This window comes from Eurosta solidaginis, chromosome X, assembly GCF_040869045.1.
Source record: "Eurosta solidaginis isolate ZX-2024a chromosome X, ASM4086904v1, whole genome shotgun sequence".
Classification (NCBI taxonomy): Eukaryota; Metazoa; Arthropoda; class Insecta; order Diptera; family Tephritidae; genus Eurosta; species Eurosta solidaginis.
In genome coordinates, this window is record NC_090324.1 from 184,580,031 (window position 1) to 184,595,490 (window position 15,460).

At 38.8% G+C, this 15,460-nt stretch overlaps 1 pseudogene; it reads left to right on the top strand.

Annotated features, from left to right (window-relative positions):
* The first annotated feature begins 627 nt into the window (after positions 1-627).
* LOC137235315 (probable arginine--tRNA ligase, cytoplasmic) overlaps positions 628-15,460 on the top strand; it is a 517,389-nt pseudogene continuing 502,556 nt past the window's right edge.

Below are 15,460 nucleotides of genomic sequence, written 5' to 3' on the forward strand. Positions count from 1 at the left end.
AGGCAATGAAAATCCGTAAACAGTTGATGATGAGTGATTTTATGTTGGACTCTGATCTTCTCAATACGGAACAAAAAACTTTCCACGGAAAGCCCCTTACCTGTGCCGTCAAACTTTATATGCCACTTCTTGAGGTCCATCTTCTTCCAACGCTGTGACTTTAGAGTGGTTTGACCATCTACGTCCGATCGTCGTCCTTCGCCATTGGTATTGCTGCCCGTTCCTCCATTCACATTTGTGTGTTGTTCGGTGTGGAAGCTTGAGTGGAGCGGTGATCCAATGCCTGCGCTGCGGAGGTTTCGATTTCGGCTACTCGGCCGCTGAGGGTGGCAACATAAGTTTTTATGTTTCCGAGTTCGTTTGTCCACTGAGCCATCAAATCCCCTTGCTGTGCCACCATTGCCATTAAACGACTCAGTTGCTCGGTGTTGGTGTCTGTGGTTGTAACTCTATTTCCCGTTGCCGTCGCAATCCCAGCTGCTGCTGCTCCTGACGCCTGACCTCCCATTGGATCAACTCCCCCCTCAGCTCAGCCCTGCTCGTTATCTGGCATTTCTAAGATTGCCTCGAGTTTCTTTAGAAAAATTCAAACTTTCTTCGGACCTATTTGCCACTACTTGAATAACAATGGACACACTAGCTTCGCGCTCTCTCCCGCCTTCGAATGAGCCGAAGATCCTGGCTGTACACTGGTTAAAGTAGTCTATAGGGACGAAATCTACTGGGTGCTGAATACCAGTATCAATTTGGTTGAACAGTGATCCAACCACCTGATTTCCTAACCCCCGCGCAAAGCCACGCGTAATACGCCTATGCCCACTGACCAGGCTCAAACCACCTGGTACTCTTTCTGCCCTGTTGTCTTCGTCAGACATGTATCCAGACTCAGTCAACTGATTCAAACAAGGCCAGTCAATCAGAGCCTACAAAAAAATCGGTTGGAAAAAATATACTGAAAAATTCAGGGATTGAAATCCAAACTTAGAAAAAAAAATACAAACAAATTTTGAATTACGCAAAAAAATTCAAATAAATCCAATATAAAGTAAAAAAAATTACAAATAAACTTTTTGAAAAAAGTACAACTATTTCCGGTTATATAAAATAACAACAAAACACAAAAAAGAAAAAAATTCAATTAAAATTCAAAAAGGAAAAAACAGAAAATTAAATTAACAAAGGAAAAAAAGAATATATTAATTTTAAAGGTAAAAGTAAAATTTCCAACGAAAATTAGTACTTAAATTAAAATCACTTCACCGAATTAAATGAAATAGGAAAAAAAGATGATAAACAAATTTTAAGGACTACCTTTATGTTAATGGACCAAAAAATAGAAGGGAATTTTTCCTTTAATACAGACATAGTCTTGTTGAATTTTGACTAAAAACTTTAAAAATAGGTCTTGTAAAAAATTTTGGGATTTAAAACTACAAAGGTGGAGCGCAATCTTTCAATTTAAGGCAAACCATGTACTTGGGATTAAATTTAAACACGCGCTCTACCTTTATAATTTTAAATCCCAAAATTCTTTTACAAGAGCTATTTTTAAAGTTTTTTAGTCAAAACTCAACAAGACTATGTGTGTATTAAAGGAAAACCTACAAAAAGGCACTTGCAACATTGATTAGTAATTCCTAAGTGAAAATTCTTATCTTTATTTATTTGTTCAAAATAGAAAGATTTAAGAGAAATAATGGAATTCTCGCTGACAACACAGGCGAAAACAACAGAATTCCACCTCCCATCAAAACAAGGGAATTCCATCTCGTTTGTCAGCTACTTAATTTGCACAGCTGAAAATCGTGGTGAAATTCGCATACGCCTGAAAGTCTAAAAGAATCGTGGTGAAAGTCGCGTACGCCTAAAAGTATTCAAGGACGTGCATTGAGTTGGGCCTTCAACGAGGTGGAATTTTACAAAGCCTGTAACACTCAGGAGCCTAGCCATGAAGGTATGGCTTAATCTTCTAAATAGTTATGTAGCTCAAATTTTTTGATCAAACATTGCACTGTGATCGAGTTTTAAACTATATTTCAGGTTTCAAGTCTCTAGATATCCAGGAAGTTAGTTAAAAATCGATTGCAAGATTCCCAATTTAAAACCAATTTCCTCAATATCTCGATCCATGCGCCACCTAGCGGAGTTTTTTTCATAAAATATTGCATTGTCACCGGGTTCTGATTTACGGCCCAAGTTTCACGACTCTAGCTCATCGGGAAGTTACGCGAAAATCGATCGCAAGATTCCCCCGTTTTTAAAGGATTTGCAGTTATCTTGACTAGCGCGCCACCTAGCGGAACTTTGTTTCCTACAAGTTGTATATTTACCAAGCCTCTAACTAAGTGCCAAGATTCAAGTCTCTAGGTAACCGGGAAGTTAGTTAAAAATGGATTGAAAGATTACCAAATTAAAATTCTTTTTCTTACTATCTCGATCCGCGTGCCACCTAGCGAATTTTTTTGATGAATTGTTGCATTGTCGTCGGGTTCTGACCCACGGCCCAAGTTTAAAGTCTCTAGCTAACCGGCAAGTTATTCATCTATCGCAAGATTCCCCCTGTTTTTCAGGGATTTGTAGCTATCTCAATTAGCACGCCACCTAGCGGAACTTTGTTTCCTATAAATTGTATTGTCACCAGGTTTCGAACTATGTGCTAAGTTACAAGTCTCTAGGTAACCGGGAAGTTAGTTAAAAATGGAATGAAGGATTCCCAAATTAATATTAATTTTGCTAATATCTCGATCCATGCGCCACCTAGCGGAATTTTTTCATCAAATGTTGCATTGTCATCGGGTTCTGACCCAAGGCCCAATTTTCAAGTCTCTAACTGACCGGCAAGTTACTCAAAAATCGATTGCAAGATTCCCCCCGTTTTTCAGGGATTTGTAGTTATCTCAATTAGCACGCCACCAAGCGGAACTTTGCTTTCTATAAATTATTGGGTGCGAAGTATAAGTGTTATTGTGAAGTACTTCCAAGTAGTAGTAGGTGTAAAATAAGCGGAGTTTCACTAAATTCGTTACAGTACATTTTACTTGTTAACTTTATATACATTGTGAATTCATTAGTTTATGTTCAATAATTTTATTTTCATTATTTTGATTTTTCAAATATCAAAAATTTTTGTGTGTTAAAAATATTTATAAAATATATACATACATTGGCGTATTTCAATAAAAGTTTTTTTAAAATATAAAAGTGGTTTCAACCACAACGATGAGCTGGTAGATTACGAACTATGCACAGTGACTTTTTTGGTAAATTGTGCCCCATAATTAGCTATAAGGACTCTCCTTCAATTAGCCGATGACATCAGGGTTCGTTTTCCTTTAGCTTCCCGGATATTGAAGCAGCATATGTACGTCGTCGAAGATCTCGCGGGTGCCCATGACCGTGAGACAGCAATACGGGCTCGTGACGAGCTTATAGAAGCACCAAAGGGAGCTGGAAATGGCCATTGGAGTGGCCAAGCAAAACAGATCAATTGTTTATGGAAACGGACCTGAAACAACGAGTTCTCCGAGCTCATACCATATGTGCTTCAGAATTGCGATTCCGTCTCATTCTTTTAATGCAGAAACTATGCCACCCTGAAGAGATGCTGGCTTCATCTGGTCGCGTGAACTAAAAAAGATCCATCCGCACCTTCAACCCCTTCCTCGATGCGGACGGAATCATGAGGGTGGGAGGGAGATTGACGCTATAGACCCTACCCTATAATGAACGACTGTCTGTTTTCACGGCTTCCTATACTACACGGGGGAAATCAAGTAATGCTACGACTTTCGCGATCAGGATATTGGATCGTGAAGCTGAAAAATTTGATAAAAATTAGAATCAATAATTGCAAAGTTTGTCTCATCTACAGGAAAAGGACACGTGAGCAGTTGGTGGCAGCGCTACCGCCGGAACGAACGGAGCTCCCCCGACCCTTTACTTATACCGGAATAGATTTCACTGGTCCGTTCGGAATCATAAATTATACGGGCATGGCATGTCTATTAACGAATTAGTATGTCTGCGTGCTTGTTTGCTTTGCTACAAAAGTAATACACCTAGAGGCAACGAGCGATATATCGAAAGTCACATTTCTAGCTGCCTTTGCGCGTTTGATATCTCGGCGAGGCTGTCCCCACCAGGTGTATTCGGACAATGGGACGAACTTTGTAGGAGCGAACAAGACATTAAGGCAAGAATTTCGGTATTTCATGGCTGAAACTGCTCGGAATACCAATATCTTATATTCAAGCAAATCACTGGCACCGAACTCGAGACCGATTAGTCAGATGTCTGGCAACCCCGACTCCATTGAACTCCTCACCCCTGGACTCTTCCGCGAATTCAGAACCAGAGGTTTTAGGAACACCGATGTCAATCGTCAACAGATGGCAAAAGATCAAAACTATTAATCAAGGACTGACGGAAAATCGTTTCAATATACATCATTTACCCACCCTGTCGGAAAATCAGCAAAACAACATAAGTCATTTATTGCTTGTCAGGCTTTTAACTTGAGCGCGAACGGACTACTAACAATTTACAAGCGACGCCTACTGAAAATATATAGAGCAAAGGCGAGCACTTGCTTCAACAAAAAATGCCTGGAATTGAATGTTACTCCAAAAATCCCTAAAATAACAATAAAGGCAAATACCAAATCTAGCAGGAAAACAGTTAGAAAATTGGAAAAGAATTTTTTAAAATATGAGTTGGAAAGCTTATACTCCAAGAAGGATGAGATAAATGCCGAGTTTGGCAGAACAACTACCTACGACTGCATTAATGGAATGTTTCGACCGCATTAAGGCAGAGGTCGATCAGGAACTACAACAAAAATACAGGTCGCTGAACCGGAAATTGGACAAGCTGGCAGGACGACGAGACGGTAATCAAAACCAAAAAACTCACTCATGACAAATTCGCTAACCTCACAACAGTGGCCATTACAAAGGAAGCGGCACAACTTCTCGAAACGGGCCTGAAGCACAATATCATGGACCAAAGTACAGTAAGAAGAACGGAGCAGGCGATTGTAGACGCGGAGATCGCAATATCATTGATACCACAGGAAGAACAGGCGCACGCAATACACATATGCAGGGAAATCATAAAAAGGAGGTGAGAGCACAGGAAGGACAAAAATCTAACGCAGAGGAGAAAACAATAAAGGATCTACGGCATAAACAAAGGAAACACAATATTGTCACGACAAAAGCGGACAAAGGAATCACCACTGTGCTAATCGAAAAAGAGAAATATATATCCAAAACCGAAGATCTCATAGAGGAAATTAAATGTCGTAGAATAAGAGAGGATCCCAAATACCAAAAACAAATCAAAGTTGCTATAAAAAATGCAAGAAATATAGTAGATTCTAACGTGTCACATAGATTGGTCCAAATGAACCCTTCGGCTCCTCCACTGATTGCGCTGCAAAAATCCACAAGCTGGACACGCCAATGAGGCCCATCATTAATTTTAAATCGGCCCCATGTTACAAACTGTCCAAATATTTAAAAACGATATTGAAAGATACTCTGGAGCTAAGGAACGAATATGCAATAGCTAAAACAACAGAGCTAATAGAGAAACTTGAGACCGTAGAGCCAGGGGCGTAGCGAGAAAATTGCCATGGGGGGTTCAAAAAAAAAAATTTTTTTTTAAGTTAAATAAATAAAAAAAATGTTGTCTTTAGCTTTAACATTAAATTAGGTGTATTTAGAATATGATATGAAAAAGGTTACATTAAAAACTCAAGCGCATGCGTCGGCTTTTCTTTGCCATTTCATCTAAAACTTCTTCAACGGTAACAATTTGATCATGGTGTATGCTTAGTGATCCACAGCCATTCAATCGATTTTCACTCATCTTGTTTCTCAAATAGTTTTTAATCAGCCTAGGAGTTGAAAAAGATCTCTCGTTCGTGGCCGTTGTTACTGGAAGGGTACACAAGATTTTCAACAACATGTGAAAAATATATAGACAAACAAACGGTCTTGGAATGGGAAGCCCCACATCAGAAATTTTTGTGGAAGTGTTCATGCAAAACCTGGACGAAAAGTACATACAGGAGATGAAGTCCAAATTAGGCATGTCATTTTATGCTAGATACGTGGATAACATAATATGCGTTTTAACTACTAATAACGAGGAGCTTGTACTGGATTACGTCAACAAGCAGCACCGAAATATAAAATTTACAATGGAAACCGAAAAAGACGGAGGAATCAACTATATAGACCTCACGATAAATATTGATAAAGAAGCCAAAAGATCTAACTATGACATATATAGAAAGTCAACGGCCACCGACACAATAATACATAATACCTCAAATTACTCCCAACAGCATAAAAATGCAGCATTAAGGCACTTGGTACATAGACTTGAAAGAACACCTCTTACACAAGAGGCATATGAGAGAGAACTTGAGGTCATATATAATATCGCTGCAAACAACGGATATAAAAAAGCACTAGTACATAAGCTCAGAAGGACAAATGGAGAAACAAAAAGAAAAATGAAAAGGAAAATAATAGCTGGACTACTATGACATATACTGGAAAAGCAACATATAAATTGTCAAACTTCTTTAAAAAATACAACACTAACACAGCATTCAAAACATCGAACAATCTAGGGTGAAAACTAAGAACTAACACTAACTCAGAGGATCCGTTTAGCAGCCACGGCGTATACAAGCTTACCTGCGGATGCCAACATGTTACATAGGAGAAACAGGACGGCAAATAAGAACGAGGTTCAGAGAACATATTAGAGATTACAACAAAAAAATACGGAATCCAAACATTATACCCGAGTCTAACTTCGCGAATCATATTGTCGAGAATAATTGTTCGCCAGCAAACATCAATAAAACAGCTAGGGCTCTTCGCATACAAGCAAAAGGCCGACGTCTCAACGTAATCGAAAACATGGAAATCTACAAACAGAAAACATTCGATGGTAGAATAATAAACGAGCAGATAAACACAATTTCTGACACAATATTCGAGCCTTTAAACTTGTTTACAAGAAACAAAGTAATCACACAGGTACAATAGACAAACACACAACAACAAATAAACACAAAACAAATTAACGCACCAAATCAATAAACCCACAAAGAAGCTCAATCAACTAAAATTACGGATTTTTACCTGCCCCAGTTAGCCACACAAGTATATCAGTAAAAACCACCCTCGGTTCTGAATGAACACACAGCACATACACATAACTAAATATACACAAGCATCAATTTTGACAATACTTGCTCATGTACCTACGAACTATAAATACAGGACAAACGTCAACAACAGAACAGAACGAAAATCGACACTGATGATGGCACAACGCCGAAACCAATTTGTCTCAAAATCAAATTTGACCAGGGATGACGGAAATCGTTCCAATATACATCACTTTGCCAACGATGGAAGGAAGAGTACTTTAAGGAGCTGCATAAGACGGTTAAGTGGCAACATCCCCAACGAAACCTTGAAGTAAACGATCTAGTGATTATCAAAGAGGATAACTTACCCCCTAATGAATGGCGACTTGGTAGAGTTGTAAAGGTGTTTCCAAGCAAATATAATAGCGTACGGGTTGTAGAAATACGCACAGCCCGCATTGTGATTATACGGCCAATAGTTAAATTAGTCCCACTACCCATCGAAAGCCCACAACAGCACGGTTCCTCTGGTTCTGGGTGCAGACAGGTATAGAGCCATACTCCGTCCTGGGCGTGCTCAGAACACCATTTTTGGATGGGCCATATTCGGAGTGACCCCATATTGAAACTGGCAAGAGAAATATTGTAGGTTTAAGAAAATGAATTTATAATGAAGTTTCGTATTGAATTTATATTGCAGTGATACCGCTATGAATTTATAATGAAGTTTCGTATTGAATTTATATTGCAGTGATACTGCAAGGCGGGCGGAATGTTGAAGCCTGGATTACCATCTCAAAATCTCACCTGGAGGGGTAGCTGGTTGCGTTTTTCTCTTTTGCGGACTTGTCCTGTCAAGCCCGTTAAGTGGCGCCACCCTCCACGGGGCCTATAAAAATGATTGACAGCGATATAACCCTTCTTAATTTTCTACCAGCGATCAACCATATTAGTGTTTCTCCGTAATCTTTTGCTTTATCTACTTTTGAAATAAAGGCCTAATTTAAATTTTTTTATATAAATAAAAATAAATGAGTGTATGTGCCTACATGGTGATCAAAAGGAATATAAACAAAAAAGGCAACTCTTAGAGACCAATTGTACAGCGAACAACGGAACATTCATATGGCGTAGCAGCTAAAAAAAGGCTTGCACTGATATGAATGTTGGAGACTCGAGTTCAACGCTCAGCTCCCGAAAAGCTAGCTGATGAAGAAGTGAAATTCAGAAACATGTCCTAGTAACCATCGCCGTTTGTATACTTACAATTTTTCTCTAATATCAATTACAAAAACCATTGTATAAAGCAATATGAGCAAAGCTCGCTAATTAAATACATATGATTTATTTTTATTTACATATGTAAAAAAAATTTAATTTAGATCACTCTTACCAAATAAGAAATGGCGAAATGTTGCAAATACCAAAGGGGATTTAACAGAAGTTATAAAAACAGCCAAAGGAACAGGAATAGTAACAGCCAAATTAATCTATTAGCTATAATATTATAATATTGAGGATTTTTTTTTCTATAAATGAACATTTAGTCCGTTTTAATAAAGGATTGAAGAAATTATTGAAATCGGTCAATCCGTTTTTGAGTATTAGCTAAAATATTTTTGAATTGAGGTTGTTTAAAAAAGTTTTTTTTTTGCCGTAAATGCTCCCTGAATCAGATAGAAAAAAACGGTGAAGAAACGGTTTAGCCGTTTTTCAGCTTTGGACGTACTAACGCACACAAATTCATTTATATATATATCGATTACAACTGGAAAACAATTATATCTTACCGTACTTTATTTCTTACCGACCTAGGCGAAATGTTGCACATACGAAAGGAGGGTAACAACAGGTGTAAAAACAGCAAAGTAGCAGGTATAATAACAGCCAATTTAGTTCTATTAGCTAAAATATTTATAAATTGAGGATTTAAAAAATTTTTTTTTGCTAGCAATTAACACTTAGTCCGATTGAATAAAGTAAAAAAAATTATTGAAATCAGTCAAACAGAAAAATGTTGTATATACGAAAGGGGTATAAAAACAGCTAAAGTACGAGTAGAAGGTATAAAAACAGCTAAAGTACGAGTAGAAGGTATAATAAAAGCCAAAGCAGTTATAAAATTTGGCCCATTTTCACAGAAAAGAGTTATCGTCATAAAATCTATGCCCCTACCAAATTTCAAAAGGATTGGTTAATTTTTGTTCGACTTATGGCGTTAAAAGTATCCTAGACAAATTAAATGAAAAAGGGCGGAGCCACGCCCATTTTGAAGTTTTCTTTTATTTTTGTATTTTGTTGCACTATATCATTACTAGAGTTGAATGTTGACATAATTTCTTATATACTGTAAAGATATTAAATTTTTTGTTAAAATTTTACTTTAAAAAATTTTTTTTTAAAAAGTGGGCGTGGTCCTTCTCCGATTTTGCTAATTTTTATTAAGCGTACATATAGTAATAGGAGTAACGTTCCTGCCAAATTTCATCATGATATCTTCAACGACTGCCAAATTACAGCTTGCAAAATTTTAAATTGCCTTCTTTTAGAAGTGGGCGGTGCCACGCCCATTGTCCAAAATTTTACTAATTTTCTATTCTGCGTCATAAGTTCAACTCATCTACCAAGTTTCGTCGCTTTATCTCTCTTTTGTAATGAATTATCGCAATTTTTCTGTTTTTCGAAATTTTCGATATCGAAAAAGTGGGCGTGGTTATAGTCCGATATCGTTCATTTTAAATAGCGATCTGAGATGAGTGCTCAGGAACCTAGATACCAAATTTCATCAAGATACCTCAAAATTTACTCAAGTTATCGTGTTAACGGACGGACGGACGGACGGACGGACGGACATGGCTCAATCAAATTTTTTTTCGATCCTGATTATTTTGATATATGGAAGTCTATATCTATCTCGATTCCTTTATATATGTACAACCAACCGTTATCCAATCAAACTTAATATACTCTGTGAGCTCTGCTGAGTATAATTAGCAAAATCGGAGAACGACCACGCCCACTTAAAAAAAAATGTTAAAGTCAAATTTTAAAAGAAAAGTTAATATCTTTACAGTATATAAGTAAATTATGTCAACATTCACCTCCAGTATTGATATGGTGCAACAAAATACAAAAATAAAAGAAAATTTAAAAATGGGCGTGGCTCCGCCCTTTTTCATTTAATTTGTCTAGGATACTTTTATTGCCATAAATCGAACAAAAATTTACCAATCCTTGTGAAATTTGGTAGGGGCTTAGATTCTACGACGATAACTGTTTTCTGTGAAAAAGGGCGAAATCGGTTGAAGCCACGCCCAGTTTTTATACACAGTCGACCGTCTGTCCTTCCGCTATGCCGTTAACACGATAACTTGAGCACAAATCGATATATCTTTACTAAACTCAGTTCACATACTTATCTGAATTCACTTTGTATTGGTGTAAAAAATGGCCCAAATCCGACTATGACCACGCCCACTTTTTCGGTATCGAAAATTACGAAAAATGAAAAAAATGCCATAATTCCATACGAAATACGAAAAAAGGGATGAAAATGGTAATTGGATTGGTTTATTGACGCAAAAATAACTTTAGAAAAAACTTTGTAAAATGGGTGTGACACCTACCATATTAAGTAGAAGAAAATGAAAAAGTTCTGCAGGGCAAAATCAAAAGCCCTTGCAATCTTGGCAGGAATACTGTTCGTGGTATTACATATTTAAACGAATTAGCGGTACCCGACAGATGATATTCTGGGTTACCCTGGCCCACATTTTGGTCGATATCTCGAAAACGCCTTCACGTATACAACTACCACCACTCCCATTTAAAACCCTCATTAGTACCTTTAATTTGATACCCATATCGTACAAACATATTATAGAGTCACCCCTGGTCCACCTTTATGGCGATATCTAGAAAAGGCGTCAACCCATAGAACTAAGGCCCACTCAATTTTAAAATACTCATTATCACCTTTCGTTTGATATCCATATTGTACAAACGCATTCTAGAGTCACCCCTGGTCCACCTTTATAACGATATCCCGAAAAGGCGTCCACCTATAGATCTAAGGTCCACTCCCAAATACTCATTAACACCTTTCATTTGATACCCATATCGTACAAACAAATTCTCGAGTCACCCCTGGTCCACCTTTATGGCGATATCCCTAAATGGCGTCCACCTATAGAACTATGGCCCACTCCTTCTTAAATACTCTTTAATACCTTCCATTTTATACACATGTCATACAAACAAATTCCAGGGTTACCCTAGGTTCATTTTCCTACATGGTGATTTTCCCTTATTTTGTCTCCATAGCTCTCAACTGAGTATGTAATGTTCGGTTACACCCGAACTTAGCCTTCCTTACTTGTTATACCTGCTGTTACACCCGTTTCGTGTAAACAATATTTCTTTGCAAGTTTACACAAGTTCACACTCCTCATCAATCTAGGGCGTTGATCAGACAATTAAATAAAAGTGTTGAGCGCGTGAAATTTCAAAAAATGTGGGGCGTAGCATAATCTTATTAAGGCTCAGTTGGTCTTCTATATATGACTAAAAAAAAAAACATATATATATGACTATCAATAGAAATTTGACGCGTCCAACCCTTTTATTTAATTGTCTGACTAGTACCTAGGACCTACCTAATTATTTTCAATCTTTTAGTATTATTATTAATTTATGTAAGTATTGTTTTCAATAAAACCGTTTAACTAAACAATTTTTATATAATTTTCTTCCGATCTGTTTCAATAATATTTATGTGTATTTTAAGCTAGGCAAATAAAACAAAGATTATTCCACTTTTCAGCTCAACGTTTCGCCAATTTTCCTTGGCATCTTCAGGAGCGTGACAAAAAATGGAATTAAACGAAAAACATAATTTTCACTAAAACATTTAAACATTTTAATATTAAAAAATTGTGGAAAGTTAATAGAGTGGAAAAATCGATACCAGCTACATGCGGTAAACTTGTTTTGGGTAGGCCTAGCTTAAAATATACATAATTAAAAAGTTTTATTTATTATTTTATTTTCAAGTTTTTAATCTTTATTTAATTGCCTATTATTTCTCATTCTATTTAGTTCATTTAGTGACTCATTATTACAAGGACTCTATCTTGACAATTACAATGTTACAATCTAAGTCCTCAATACATAATCCTTCCAAAGACTTTACTCGACTCTGCGCCACGTATGCTTGTCCCTCCTCCAACTCCAAAATATTTTGATATCACTTCTACCGGACTGTAGGTTATGTTAGGTTAGAGTGGCTGCCTCCGCTGTCCGAGCGGAGACTCACATAAGCCGTTGTGGCCCGTTGTGCTACCACGCGGGGGGCCCCTATTTCCTATTACTCTACTTTCGAAGAAGAGGAGAGTTTAGACCCCAGTGAGGCTAAACCAGCGCGTTTGCCTAATGAAACGCAAGATATCGTTTGGGTTTATAGATTCAAGCTCCGCAAGGCACCCAAAAGAGTGTCTGTGGAGGCATTGGTACCTGGTTTTTGATAGTGCGGGACAGTGGCACAGATAGTGCTCAACGCTTTCTATCTCCTGCTCGTCCCTACAGCTGCGGCAGAAGTCATTTGTCTGCAGGCCCATATAGGCACCGTGAGCACCCATGAGACAGTGACCTGAAAGAAGGCCCACTAGTGGGCTTATAGAGATACGGTTTAACAATATCACCGATCGCGAACTCTTTTCATCCAGCTTAGGCCAAATTTGCTTGGATATACTACATGTAGGTTCACTCGCCCATCTGGCGTTTGCCTGATCTGTGAAAAGAGATCGCAGGTGGTATTTGCAAGTGTTTAGAGGAGGGCTGGCCTAACCAGCTGAGGTTGTTGTTTGCAAGTTGGTGCCTTCTCTAGCTAGCTCATCCGCAGCGCAGTTTCCTGAGATGTCACAGTGGCCAGGAACCCATATTATGCTTAGGTTGCAATTTTCAGCTAGTTTGTTGAGGGTTTCTCTGCACTTCAATGCCACTAGTGACGGGGTGTTACTGCATTGGAGGGATTTAGATCAGTTGGGAGAAGGAATAATATGGTTTCAAGAGCTTTGGTGGGAGTGGAGGGAAGGGCGCCGCTGGTGAGCATTGCCGCCATCCTCTGCACTCTCGTTACTTTACTCTTGTTAGATTCGATATCGAGTGCCGTCCACCATACGGTGACGGCGTAGAAGAGTATGGGTCTCACCACTGCCGTATAGATCAAATGGACTATGCGTGGCTGGAGACCCCACCTTTTTCCGATTGCCGACTTACAAGCGTAGAGAAACATTGTGGCTTTCCTGGATCATTCCTCCATATTTCGCTTCCAGTCAAGCTTCCTGTCTAGAATAACTCCGAGATATTTAACCTCGGTAGAGAGTTTGATTTCCTTCCCGTTTAGGGACGGGAGGGTAAATTCCGGTATACTGCGTTTGCGGGTAAAAAGCACCATCTCAGTTTTTTCACTGCTGATGCTGAGTCCGCATTCCGTAGACCATGTGTTTGTTAGATTAAGAGCATTTTGCAGGAGTTCGCCAAGCACCGGAAGGTGTTTGCCGTAAACTGTCAAGGCTATGTCGTCGGCATATGCAATGACTTGGCATCCGGTGGGCTGTAGTATAGATAACAGAGCGTTCACCGTCAGGTTCCATAGTAGAGGGGAAAGAACGCCCCCCTGGGGGGTTCCTATGTTGGTATACCTTATTAACGATGAGCTGCCCAGCTCAGAGATAATGATTCTCTTGTTTAGAAGGAGCTCGACGAATTTCAAAAGAGGCTCTTCCACCCCTAAACAACGTAGAGATTTTGTGACCGCTGCTGGGAGAACGTTGTTGAAGGCTCCTTCTATGTCGAGAAAGATACCCAGCGTAAATTCTTTAAAGGAAAGACCCTTCTCTATCTTAGTAGTGATAGCATGTAGAGCTGTCTCTACGGATTTGCCCTTAGAGTAGGCATGTTGGTTGTTGGAGATTAGTGCCTTATTTGCCGATCGTCTAATGTAGGCGTCTAGCAATCGTTCTAGAACTTTTAGGAGGAAGGAGGTTAGACTTATTGGTCTGAAATCCTTTGGACTGTTGCCCGATATCCTGCCTCCTTTGGGTATGAAGACTACCTTTGCCTTGGTCCATTCCGTGGGGATATAGACCAGGTTGAGGCAAGCCTTGTAGATTTTAGCTAGCAGCGGTCTTATAAGATCGCTTGCAACTTGCAATTCAGCGGGAAATTTTCCATCCGTTCCCGGAGATTTGAAGGGTTTAAAGGACTTGATTGCCCAGATAACTCCTTTTTCGCTTACAATGTGGTCCGGGGGTTGAAATGGCCCTGGGTTAGATTGCGTGTTTAAGATGTATGGTTGAGATCTGCAGCCCGGAAAGTGAGTGCTGATCCGGATTTCGAGAATTTTCGTACTAGAAGTGGCCCATTCTCCGCTCGTTGTGCGAATGCAGCTTGGAGGTATGGGGCTACCGGACTGTATGTAATATTTGTTCCAAACATGACCCAAATCGGACATCATAGGTCGCTTTATATATATGTATGTATTATGTGCAGGCCCCACGAGAGGGGGGGGGGGAGGATGGGGGATTCCCCCGGGCCTGGGGTTTCTCAGGGGGCCCGCGATTTAGAGGTACTTACACATTTTTTTAGTTCAGGAGAGTCTTTAGTTGTTCCATGTGCAAATTTTGAGCCGAATTTCAAAAGCAACGAATATTGATAATAATTTTTTGCCTGGGCCTGAGGAGACAATAAAAACATCAAATAAAAATATGTTTCTCAGGGGGCCCGCCATTTAGAGGTAGGTACTAAGGCATTTTTTTTTATTTCAGGAGAGTCTTTAGTTGCTCCATGTGCAAATTTTAAGCCGAATTTCAAAAGCAACGAATATTGATAATGATTTTTTGCCTGGGCCTGAGGAGACAATAAAAACATCAAACAAAAATGTGTTTCTCAGGGGGCCCGCCATTTAGAGGTACTAAGGCATTTTTTTTTAATTCAGGAGAGTCTTTAGTTGTCCCATGTGCAAATTTTAAGCCGAATTTCAAAAGCAACGAATATTGATAATGATTTTTTGCCTGGACCTGAGGAGACAATTAAAACATCAAACAAAAATGTGTTTCTCAGGGGGCCCCAGTTAGAGGTACTAAGGCATTTTTTTTAATTCAGGAGAGTCTTTATTTGTTCCATGTGCAAATTTTAAGCCGAATTTCAAAAGCAACGAATATTGATAATGATTTTTGCCTGGACCTGAAGAGACAATTAAAACATCAAACAAAAATGTGTTTCTCA